The following is a 10,719-nucleotide window of genomic DNA, read 5'->3' as shown; positions in this document are numbered from 1 at the left end:
CAGCCAATTCTCAACTGACTGGCTCTCATGTTTCTAGACATTCCAGCAGTGGTTCCCAGAATGTAGATTACATGGCCAAGTACAATTAAAAAATAAAAGAAATACGAAGATAGATACCCAAAATCTTGGAATAAAGGTCAGCCCTTTAAATTTCAAATATATAAACATTTTCACTATAACGTCTTCCATTTTCTTATTTTTTTTTCTTTACCAATGAAAATCAGATCTTGGGTCAGCACTGAGACACACAAAAAGATGTGTGAAAAATCCCTGTTCCTAGTCCATGGAGTAGCTTGTAATTTTTCAATCTTCAAATCCACTCCAGATATTTAAACAGCATCTACTATCACTATGAAAGTGAACAAAAACTCTCCATTGTAAATACACCTGTGCAACTAATTATTCGGAACAGTTCACCAATAATGTCTTACTTGAGTTCACTATTCTTTCAGAAATATTTGTGCAATTATAATCACTCAAATACCTGTTTTTGGCTATTACTTCAATCACAAATCTGAATGACCCTGAGGTGAATAAAAGACTAATGTCTAAAAATTAAGAGTGTTTTTGGGACTCCTGAATGGCTCGGTTGGTTAGGCTCTAACTTTGGCTCAAGTCATGATCTCATGGTTCATTTTGGTTCCATGTCCTGCCTGGAATTCTCTCTTCCTCTCTCTTTGCCCCTCCCCGACTTGCACTCACACTCTCCGTCTCTCTCTCTCTCTCTCTCTCTCTCTCTCTCTTTTTCAAAGTAAAAAAGTAAACTTTAAAAAACAATTAAGAGTGTTTTTGTATTTGAGCTGATGATTTTAAATATCTGCTTGCTGAAAAAGCTAGCAAGAAGTCTGAAGAAGGATGAAGTATGAAAATGAGTATGTATATCTAAGCGAGCTCGTTTCTTTGGTGGTAATTCTGTGTGCCCAAGAAGCTAGAATTCAGATAAGTGAATTGGAGTCTTAATAGCATGCTCCTGGAACACCAAAACTGCATTTCTCTTTTGTCAGGAATGGAAATATGCATTGTTGCCCAATTAAGGAAAGGTTAACTGAAGGGGAGGAAGGTTTAACTCTTCTGCCCTTACTGCTCAAGGAGCTTGTTTAACAGGCCAAATGTGGGGCTGGGATGGGGGCCCTGCTTCACTCTCAGTATTATTGGACAGTTGCCAAAGACAGTTTTAAAAATAAACAAAAATAAAACTGTTCAAGCATCTAATGCCATGGAGTACAAGATTGACGTGTTGGGGCTCGCGGTTTCGGTTACAGCAAACTAATTACCACATACGTAATTTCTAGTTACGGATAAGTGGCCATTTGCACAGCATCTAGTACTTTCATATTATCTCACCCAGGAATCTGTAAATTAATAGAGGTAATATATTATTATGGGAAAAGATTGAATCTGACGGTGATCTCAGACACTGAAGGAACAGGCTGTCCCACAGCACATGTGAATTGTTCATGCTTCTTGGAGACTCATGTCCATAAACTTCCACTGGCATTAATTTTTACATTAAGCTTTTGCCTTCTGGCCCTGCTTCTATGGCTCAGCAGTCCACAGATCTGATGTTACAGTGTAACGCTCCCTGTCCTCTGCCAGGAGTCTCTGCTGTGTGCACACTTTCTGGATGAGAATCTACCTTGCTTTTACTCTTGACTGCATCAGTCCCTGCCAATTGCCCCTGTGAGAAGAGCTCCTTCAAAGCGTGCAGTGTTTGGCTTTTATACAACAGTCAAGTCACAAGCTCTGTGACAACTCTACCTTAAGTAGCCCATTTGGGAATCCAGAAGAGTTACGGTTGCATTTGGACTCTCTTAACTACAACATTCTTTTGGCTTTTCTTCTGGCCTCAAATGTGGTACACACAGTCATTTTGTTCTTGCTGAGTAGAGTTTTCTCACTGGTTCCTGCCAAAACATAGAACACAGACCCACAGATAAGATTGTCACAGTGATAACAGGTAACCTTTGTTGCAGGCTTACTATGTGACAGGTACTGCACTGAACAACATACAATGTCCCCTCTATTCCTCACAGCCACTCTGTGGAATGGATATTATTGTTCCCATTTTATGGCTGAGGAAATTGAGACTGAGAAAGATTAAGGAAACCTGACCCAAATCACATAGCTTGTATGTGGTAGAGGCCAGATTCCAGCTAAGGTCAGTCTGAGGTCAAAGCCATGTACAGTTCTCCAAGGCAAGACATTTGTCCTTGTGCTGTGTGGGGAATCCGGGAAGAGAAGATCGGGTATTACACACACACACACACACACACACACACACACACACACACTAGACTCTAGGTTTGCTCCCAATCCAACATGGGATTAGTACTTGCAGAGTTGACTGAGGGGGAGTCTCCACTCTGCTTAGGGCATCAATCTTTCCAAAAGACAGTCCTTTCCTGAAGCCTCAGCTGGTGGTGGGTGGTCCTGATATGCCATTTTGTTCAGGGCAGCTCTCCACCCCAAGAATGCAGCTTTTCCCCTACCCAAACCACCTAAGGACCTAACGACTTTCCAAATGGGAGACTCAAGCCGGTTTCCTAGAAAACAGGGTCTGATGGATGCCTCTTTGGCAACATGGAAGACATGTTTCCTGTGTTATTCTCATTTTACGTGGAGATTTGATCTAAGGCTTCATTGGAGGCAGTATTGTAGTACTGATGTGTAGGTGACCCTACCTTATGAGGACAGCCTCCTTTGTCATTAACACTTCTCTTTACCAACTCTCCATGTGAGACAGATCCTGCTTACCAAACTCCTCTCTGTAGTAACTAGTGGTATGCAATTCTAGCCTAGATTTAATTCATTTACAAAGTATTCAACCATCTCCCCCAAAGACAGGAAAATTGGAAAAGTAGCTATTTTTACAGTACTATTTTGAGAACTGAAAACTAAAAAATAATACAGAAATAGGGATGCCTGGCTGGCTCAGTCAGCAGATCATGTGACTCTTAATCTCTGGGTCGCAAGTTAGAGCCCCACAGTGGGTGTAAAGATTACATACATACATACATACTGAATATATAGGAATTCCAAAATGACAGACATTTCAGCATACTTTTCTAAATTGGTAATAAAGAGAACTCTTCTTTCTCAAGGCAACTGGGTGGGTTCTGAAGAAAAAGGGTATGATGAAAGTTTCCTAGTCTCTGTAAGGGTTTTCGGATTCTGCTTGATTGCCATAGGTAGTTGGGGTATGATTTGGAGAGTGAGATAACTCAACACCAAAAATGGGTCTGTTTGGAATTATCCCAGTGTTAGCTAAATTCTCTTTAGCTTCAAAGATAAGAGCGATGAATTGGGCAAAAAGCTCCCTTTGAAGACCCCTTTGATGAAAGCAGACTTGTTTTATTTTAGAGAAAAGCTGGAATGATAGGAATTTCAGTACCTAAATTTCTTCTATTGAAGTTCTCGTTAAGAAATATTCTGGAGGATCTTAAGATTATCCAATTCTTTGCTAAAATAAAATTAAGTGATAGCTTTTGAAGGAGCTTCCTGACATATGACCTTGTATCTGTGCTGCTCAGTCCATGGGTTGGTCTGCAAGGGAACATAGCCAAGGACTGCAGTTTGTGAATACATTTGTCATAAATAATGGATGATGTTACAGATGATAGTCTGCCTAAGCATAATTTGGTCTTGAGTTATCTGATATTTGGAGTCATATTTTAGCTTCAGTTTCTTCTGTGTTCTTGTATTTGGTGTGAAGCTGTCTCCTTTCTCCAGGATGCAACCCTTAAATTTAAAGGAAGTTGGGGACAAGGCAATTTAAAAGTTCAATCAGAAGAAAAGAGTAATTCATATGCCTGGTTAGTATATGGATTGGCACTTCTAATCCTCCACCTAACAGTAAGTGGAGCAGAATAAAATGGGTCACAGAAATTATTGAATCAAGTCAATTTCATCTGTTAAGTTCCTAATGAATCCCAAACATGGGTTATTTTCAGAATGAAGTCTTATTTTTATGTTTTTAAAAGCACAATAAAAAGGATGAAACATCAAATAAAAAATGAAACAGCCTAGACACATTAAACTAGGGCAAAATAATTCCCTTCATTTGTAGCAGTGTTTCTCAAACTTTAGTATGAATCAGAATTATGTAGGGAGCTTACTGAGTGTGCACATTCCTGGCCTTACCACATGATTTAATACATTTGGGAAGGACTTGGGAATTTACATTTTTAAGAGACAACCAACTATTCTGCTTCAGGAAACCCACAGATCATACTTTGAAAGACACTGAAACTATTCAAGAAAAGATTAATGTCTGTAGATGCTAAGACAGCATTTCCTCAGGGAGTGAAACTTCAGGTAGAGAAGCCTGCGCAGAGAATCTTGGGAACCCACCTTTGCTTCATTCCCTCCGGATTAGATAAACTACATCCAGGAAAAGATGAGAGCAACAATAATACACATGCATGCAGACACACACACACACACACACACACACACACCCCTACAATTTCTAGACTTATTAATATTTTCTACAAATATATTCTAAGGTGCAAATAAACATTAGCAAAGGTTTTCTTTACACTGAATAAACCTTTGACCTTTCTTACTTCCTTCATATCTGGACCATGTAGAACTCTGCAAACTCCAACCAGCACTGACAAGGGACGTTTCAGCTAACACTTCCACTTCTCCAAGGTTGTGGGGGTGTAAGGAAGCTGCTGCCCCCTTTTTTTTTCTTTCCTTATATTTACTTCTGCATTGACTAGACTCTCTAGTTCAGATCCGTCGAGGTAGACTTCATTTATAAGCTCCGACCTGGCCCAGTTCCTGATCCCATTTTGTCTGAGGTAAGCAGGATGTTAACAGATTTAGATTCCTACTCTAAACCAGCAGGATTTAGTATTTAAATCACCTTCTGTTCATTCGACAACATGAGTGCCTCCTCAATATCTGACTGCCTACTATGTGCTAGGCATTGTTCTAAACATTTGGGATACATTAGTGAACCCAGCAGAAAGATCCCTGATCTTGTAGAGCTTATATTCCGGTACAGGAGACAGAGAGCAAACAACATAATTAAGGCAACAAGTGCTATGAGAAAATGAAAAAGTAGAACAGGAGGTTTGCACATCCATGAGTATGTGTGCGTGTTTTCACTTGTTACAGTACTACATGGAGTGATGACCTTATTGAGAAATTGAGAATTGTGTAAGGATTAGACGGTGGGAGGGAGTTCAAGGATATTTGTGGGGAAAGCACTGTAGTCAGAGGGATGAGCTAGGGCAAAGATCTTATGGCAGTGATGTGGCTGGCATGCTCAAAGAATAGTCACGATGTCACTGTAGCTGAAACAGATCGAATAAGAGGCTAATAGAAGAAGACAAAATAAGAAGTAATGGTAGGGAAAGTCAAGAAAACATCAACTTTTTTCTGACAGTTGCTAGAAGATTGAAGTTGATATCAGCTGAGGGAGGGAGGGCTGTGGGCAGGATAGCTGATATGGAGCAAGTTTAGGGAAGAGGAAGAAATCAAGAGGTTTGTTTTGGAAATGTCAGACCTCCAAGTGGAGACATTGAGTAGGCACTTGACTTCTTGAGCTTGGAGTTCAAGAGCAATGTAAATATGGGAATTATTAGCATATAATTTTTATTTAAAGACATGGGACTGATTTAAATCATCAAGATAAAGATAAAGAAGAGGTTCAAATTCTGAGCTTCAGGGAATTTGAACATTAAGAGGATGAACTAAGCAAAGCAAACAGCATCAGGAAGGAAGCAATCAGAGAGACAGGACACACAATGAGAGAATTGGTATGCTGGGAGAATATTAACGAAGAGGGAGAGCATCACAAGCTGCTAACAGGTCAAGGTCTGAGGTTTGACCATTGTAATTAACCACATGAAGGTCATTGATGACGCTGCTGAAAGCAATTTCTACAGAGGAATGGGTAAAACCTGATTGGAGGAGGTTCAAATGGAATAAAAGGGAAGTAAGTGGAGACAAATAAATATATGCAATTCTTTCTAGGAATCCTGCTACAAATGGAAAGGAAAAGAAATGGGGCAGAAGCTAATATGGGATTAAGAGAGGTGTTATTATGATTGTCATTTTTAAGTGGGAGACTAATAAGAATGATTCAATAGAAAAAGATTGAAGTGTGGGAGAGACAAAGTAAAATTGCTAGACCATCCTTGATTAGATGAAAAGGGTAGGAATCCACATGTAGAGGGAAGAGGGACTGGCTTTGTAAGAGAGTTCAGGTAGTTCATCTATGGTAATAGGCAGGAAAGCCAAGCATGTGAGAGATGATACCATTTGGGTACCTGAGATGGTATGAGTTTGGGGAAGTTCTCTTCTGATGCTTCCATTTTCTCAGGGAAGTAGGAAATAAAACCATCTGTTAAGAATGCAGATGGGGATGAGGTTTTTGGGGTTTAAGAAAAGAAGAGAAGGTGTGAAAATGTTATCTGAGCGGGAGAATGAGTGATCTTGACATCTATGGTATGATTGCCTATAGGCGTCAGGGGCCCAGTTGTGGTTTCTGGGTATGAAGTCAAAGTGCAACTTGTCAGGAGTTTGTGGTTTTTCTCCAGTCATATTTAGCTACACAGGTGCAGACACAGAATAGGCTGATGATTGGATTTACCCCAGAGAGAAAAGGGAAGGCACTCTCAAGAGGAGTTAACTGAAGAAAATGTAATGGAGAGACAATTTTCAAAAGTGCCAGTAATGTCAAGAAAATCAGCAAGGGTGGTGCAGCACATCAGGGTTAACAATAGTTGGAAACCATTACCACCTCCAGGCTGAAGGGCAAGAGATGATTAGTTATCTGAACTCTGCGAGAGGTGCAGCTGCAGGAGAAGGACCTGTCAACCAGGGCTGTGGCCTTAGAGAAACAGCCACTGCTGAACTGCAGCCTGACCTGGGAGGGTGCAGAGGATAATTACACTTTCTCATTTCCCCCCTCCCCTTTCCTGCTGACACCTCTCATTGGCTGAACCTAACTGGTAGCTAAAGGGTAAAGGAGTCTTGTGGACCCACCTGTAAAGGGCAGCTCCTAGCAGATGGAGCAGAGTGGAGAAGGATGGAGAGTGGATCTGGAGGAGCAAACACAGCTGGACCAGAATTGTGCTTTTGCCAAATGAGTACACTGGAGTGAGAGAGTGGCAAGTGAGTCAAGCCATATGCAAGGGAGTGATTATAAGGGTTGCCTATGGAATCCAAATGGGTAAAGAGGGAAGAGAGGACATCAAGGGCATGAGGGATGGTGAGAATACCGAATTGCCATCTGGTGAAGGTGAAAGATAGTTGGCCTCCAGGTAACAGAAGAAGTGAAGACAGGAAGTAAAGGTAGAAGGGTGGTTGGTATTCAAAAAGGTAAAAATTGGGATTATGGAGGTATTGCAGGTAATGACAATGACAGCACGAGCTGTGAGTGAGTGGCTAGAGTAGGGTAAAAGACGAAGTCATCAAGGGTGGGGAGGTCAAGGAACTAAGAGGTCAAACCCAGGATCTGGTGGTATATTGGTGGCCACTGGGCTCAAGAGCTACTCCCAGACCACTGCTTGGTGTTATCAGCTATGACAGCAAGGTCCTCCTGTTGCTCTGCCACTTGCTACCTCAACCAGTGACATTGGTTTTTGCCTAAGTTCTGGTTTCTAAGTTCCAACCAGTACCCTGTTTCATATTCTGATCCCTTTCTAGAGACTTGCCCTGAAGTTCACTGTGGCTCTGTTGTCTTTGGAAAAGTTTTCTGGCCAAGGCCTATAGTTTCCTGACCTAGGAATCACTTCTGACTTCCTGTTGTAGAGTTGCACTGCTAGGAAGAACCTGGCCACTTTCCTCTTGGACTCTGTAGCTTTGACAGATGGCTGGTCATGAATGAAACTGGTATGACACTCCTTCTGGGCCTCCCTCACCTCCCCAAATCTTCAGAGTCAGTTTTGGCAGCTGGATGTATTCCCTCAAGAGCCTATCCTCATGCAAAGCCTCTTCACCTCCCTGCCTGTTTATAATGCTATCAGGCCATTTTACCTTGAGTCAGAAGACTGAGTTATGAATACTACCAAAGGGAGGATCTATAAATGGACACAGTAAGAGTGGCAGGCACTAGACATATAACAGTCTTTTCCAGAGGAATCCTAGATCCAACTCCAAATCCTCCACACCCAGAGTTCTTTCTCATAAATATTTGGTTCACATAACATTCCTTTTGGTCCATAGCTAAAAACTAAGCACTATGTGAAACCTTTCTGGTTAAGGAAAGTCTATATATAAAGCACATGATATAAAGCAGAAATAGCTTACCAAATGTACAATAGATTTTTGGATCTAGAATAATGATAATGCTAAAAAGAAAAGAATGTCAGTGATAATTTGACAATTCTGGGAATGAAGTGCTTCTTCTAACTGACATAATAAAACAAAGAATCTGGAGTCTGCTTATAATCAGAAATAAAGACAGAGAAAAATACTCAGTTTATAATACTGACAGGAACTATAGAATTCTTAGGAATTTATTTTTTAAAAAAGAAAGGCATAGGACCTATATGAGGCAGACTAGAAAATCTTCCTGAAAGATATAAAATAAGACTCACATAAATTGAGAGACATTTTTGTTTTGGATGGGAGGAAGATCCACTATAAGAAAAATGTCTATTCTTCCCAAATAAATAAGAGTCACATATTGGCATTCCAACTTGAATCTCAATAAGTTTTTAAAAAGCTAGACAAAATATTTTAGAGTGAAAATAGAAGATTAATTTTTTAAAAGTGACCAGTAATTATATTTAAAAGAAGGATGGAGAGGGCATGTCTCACCAATTATTAAAATACAATGTGAAACAACCGTGACTATAGTTAACACTATATTGTGTAATTAAAATTTGCTGAGAGAGTAGAAATTAAATATTCTCAACAACAACAAAAAGGTAAATATGTGAATTGATGGACTTGTTAATTAACTACATGGGAGGACCCCTTGCACAAGGTATATACATATCAAATCATAATGTCATACACTTTAAATATCTTACCATTTTGTCAGTTATAGCACAATAAAGCTGAGAAAAGAAAAAAGAGGGGCATCTGGGTGGCTCAGGCGGTTAAGTGTTCCAACTCTTGGTTTTGGCTCAGGTCATGATCTCACAGTTCCGGATCAGGCTCTGCGTCGGGGCTCAGCACTGATAGACAGCACAGAACCTGCCTGTGATTCTCCCTCTCTCTCTCTCTCTCTCTCTCTCTCCCCCCTCTCTCTCTCTGTCCCTCCCCTAGTTGTGCTCCCTTTCTCTCAATATAAATAAATAAACATTAAAAAGAAAAAAGAAAGTACATTAAGTAAATTGAAACCATTTGAAAACCAACAAATTAAAATTTAAAAAAAGAGTGTAATTCATACTGTTAGCACAGGACTACAAACATTGATAGGAAGAATAGAGTCCAGAAACATATCCAGTTATGGGAACTTCATGAAAAATGGACAAATAGTGGTTTATATAATAAGTGGTGCTGAGTTAATTACAAATTCATCTATAAAAAATTTCTAGTCCCACCTAACATACACAAATATACTACAGATAGATTAAAACCTTGAATATTATAAATAAAATGATAAACATGTTGAATGGAATTAGGAGGATATTTTTATTACTACAAAGAGAGAATTTCTTTACAAAGACTATAAATATAGGAGCAGGAAAGCCAAAACCTAAACAGTAAAGGTAGTTTTATTTGACTGTATGAAAGCAGAAAATAAAAGGATGCTAGATGTCAAAAAGTCCCAAAACAAACATGGTAGACTGGGGAAACATTAATATTTTCAACACATGTTGTGAACAAAGCATTCCTTGTCCCTTTTACACAATTTAATAAGAAAAAGACAAACAGTCCTATTGAACAATAGATAAAGAATTTGAATAAGCATAAGAAAGGAATGAAGATGGCAATAAATAGGGGCACCTGGGTGTTTCAGTCGGTTAAGCGTCTGACTTGATCTCTGCTCAGGTCCTGATCTCATGGTTTGTGGGATTAAGCCCTGCAATTGGGATCTGTACTGATAGCACAGAGCGTGCTTGGGATTTCTCTTTTCCTCTCTCTCTCTGCCCCTTCCCTTGATCATGCACTGTCTTTCAAAATGGATAGGTAAAAAAATAATAATAAAGAAAATGGCAATAAATATATGGGAAAATGATCAACTTCATTAATAGAAATTTAAAATAAAATAAAAGCAATATCCCAAGGCGCCTGGGTGGCTCAGTTGGTTGAGCATCTGACTTCGGCTCAGGTCACGATCTCACAGATCGTGGGTTCGAGCCCCGCGTCGGGCTCTGTGCTGACAGCTAGCTCAGAGCCTGGAGACTGCTTCTGATTCTGTGCCTCCCTCTCCCTCTGACCTTCCCCTGTTCACACTGCCTCTCTCTCTCCCTCAGAAATGAATGAAACATTAAAAAAAAATTTTTTTTAGAGCAATATCCCATTTTTTGGTCATCACTTGACAAAAACTTTAATAAAAGTTTCACAACTTTCATTTCTAGTGAGGAGGCCGAAAAAGGGGCAGATATATATGATTTGTGGGTGTGTGGATTATTACTAATAGTTTAGAAATAATTTGGTAATTTCTATTAAAATTCAATAACACAGACCTTTTGGTCCAGCAATCTCAGTTTTGAGATTTTTATCCTAGAGAAATAACATACCAATTTATAAGGTCCTACAGTCATGGATATTTATTGTAGCATATCTACTGTAAAAATCTTATGTATT

Source organism: Hyaena hyaena, unplaced genomic scaffold (genome assembly GCF_003009895.1).
Source record: "Hyaena hyaena isolate Hyena2069 unplaced genomic scaffold, ASM300989v1 scaffold_221, whole genome shotgun sequence".
NCBI classification, from domain to species: Eukaryota; Metazoa; Chordata; class Mammalia; order Carnivora; family Hyaenidae; genus Hyaena; species Hyaena hyaena.
The sequence above is the reverse complement of the archived record's forward strand: the minus strand, read 5'-3'. Positions refer to the sequence as shown.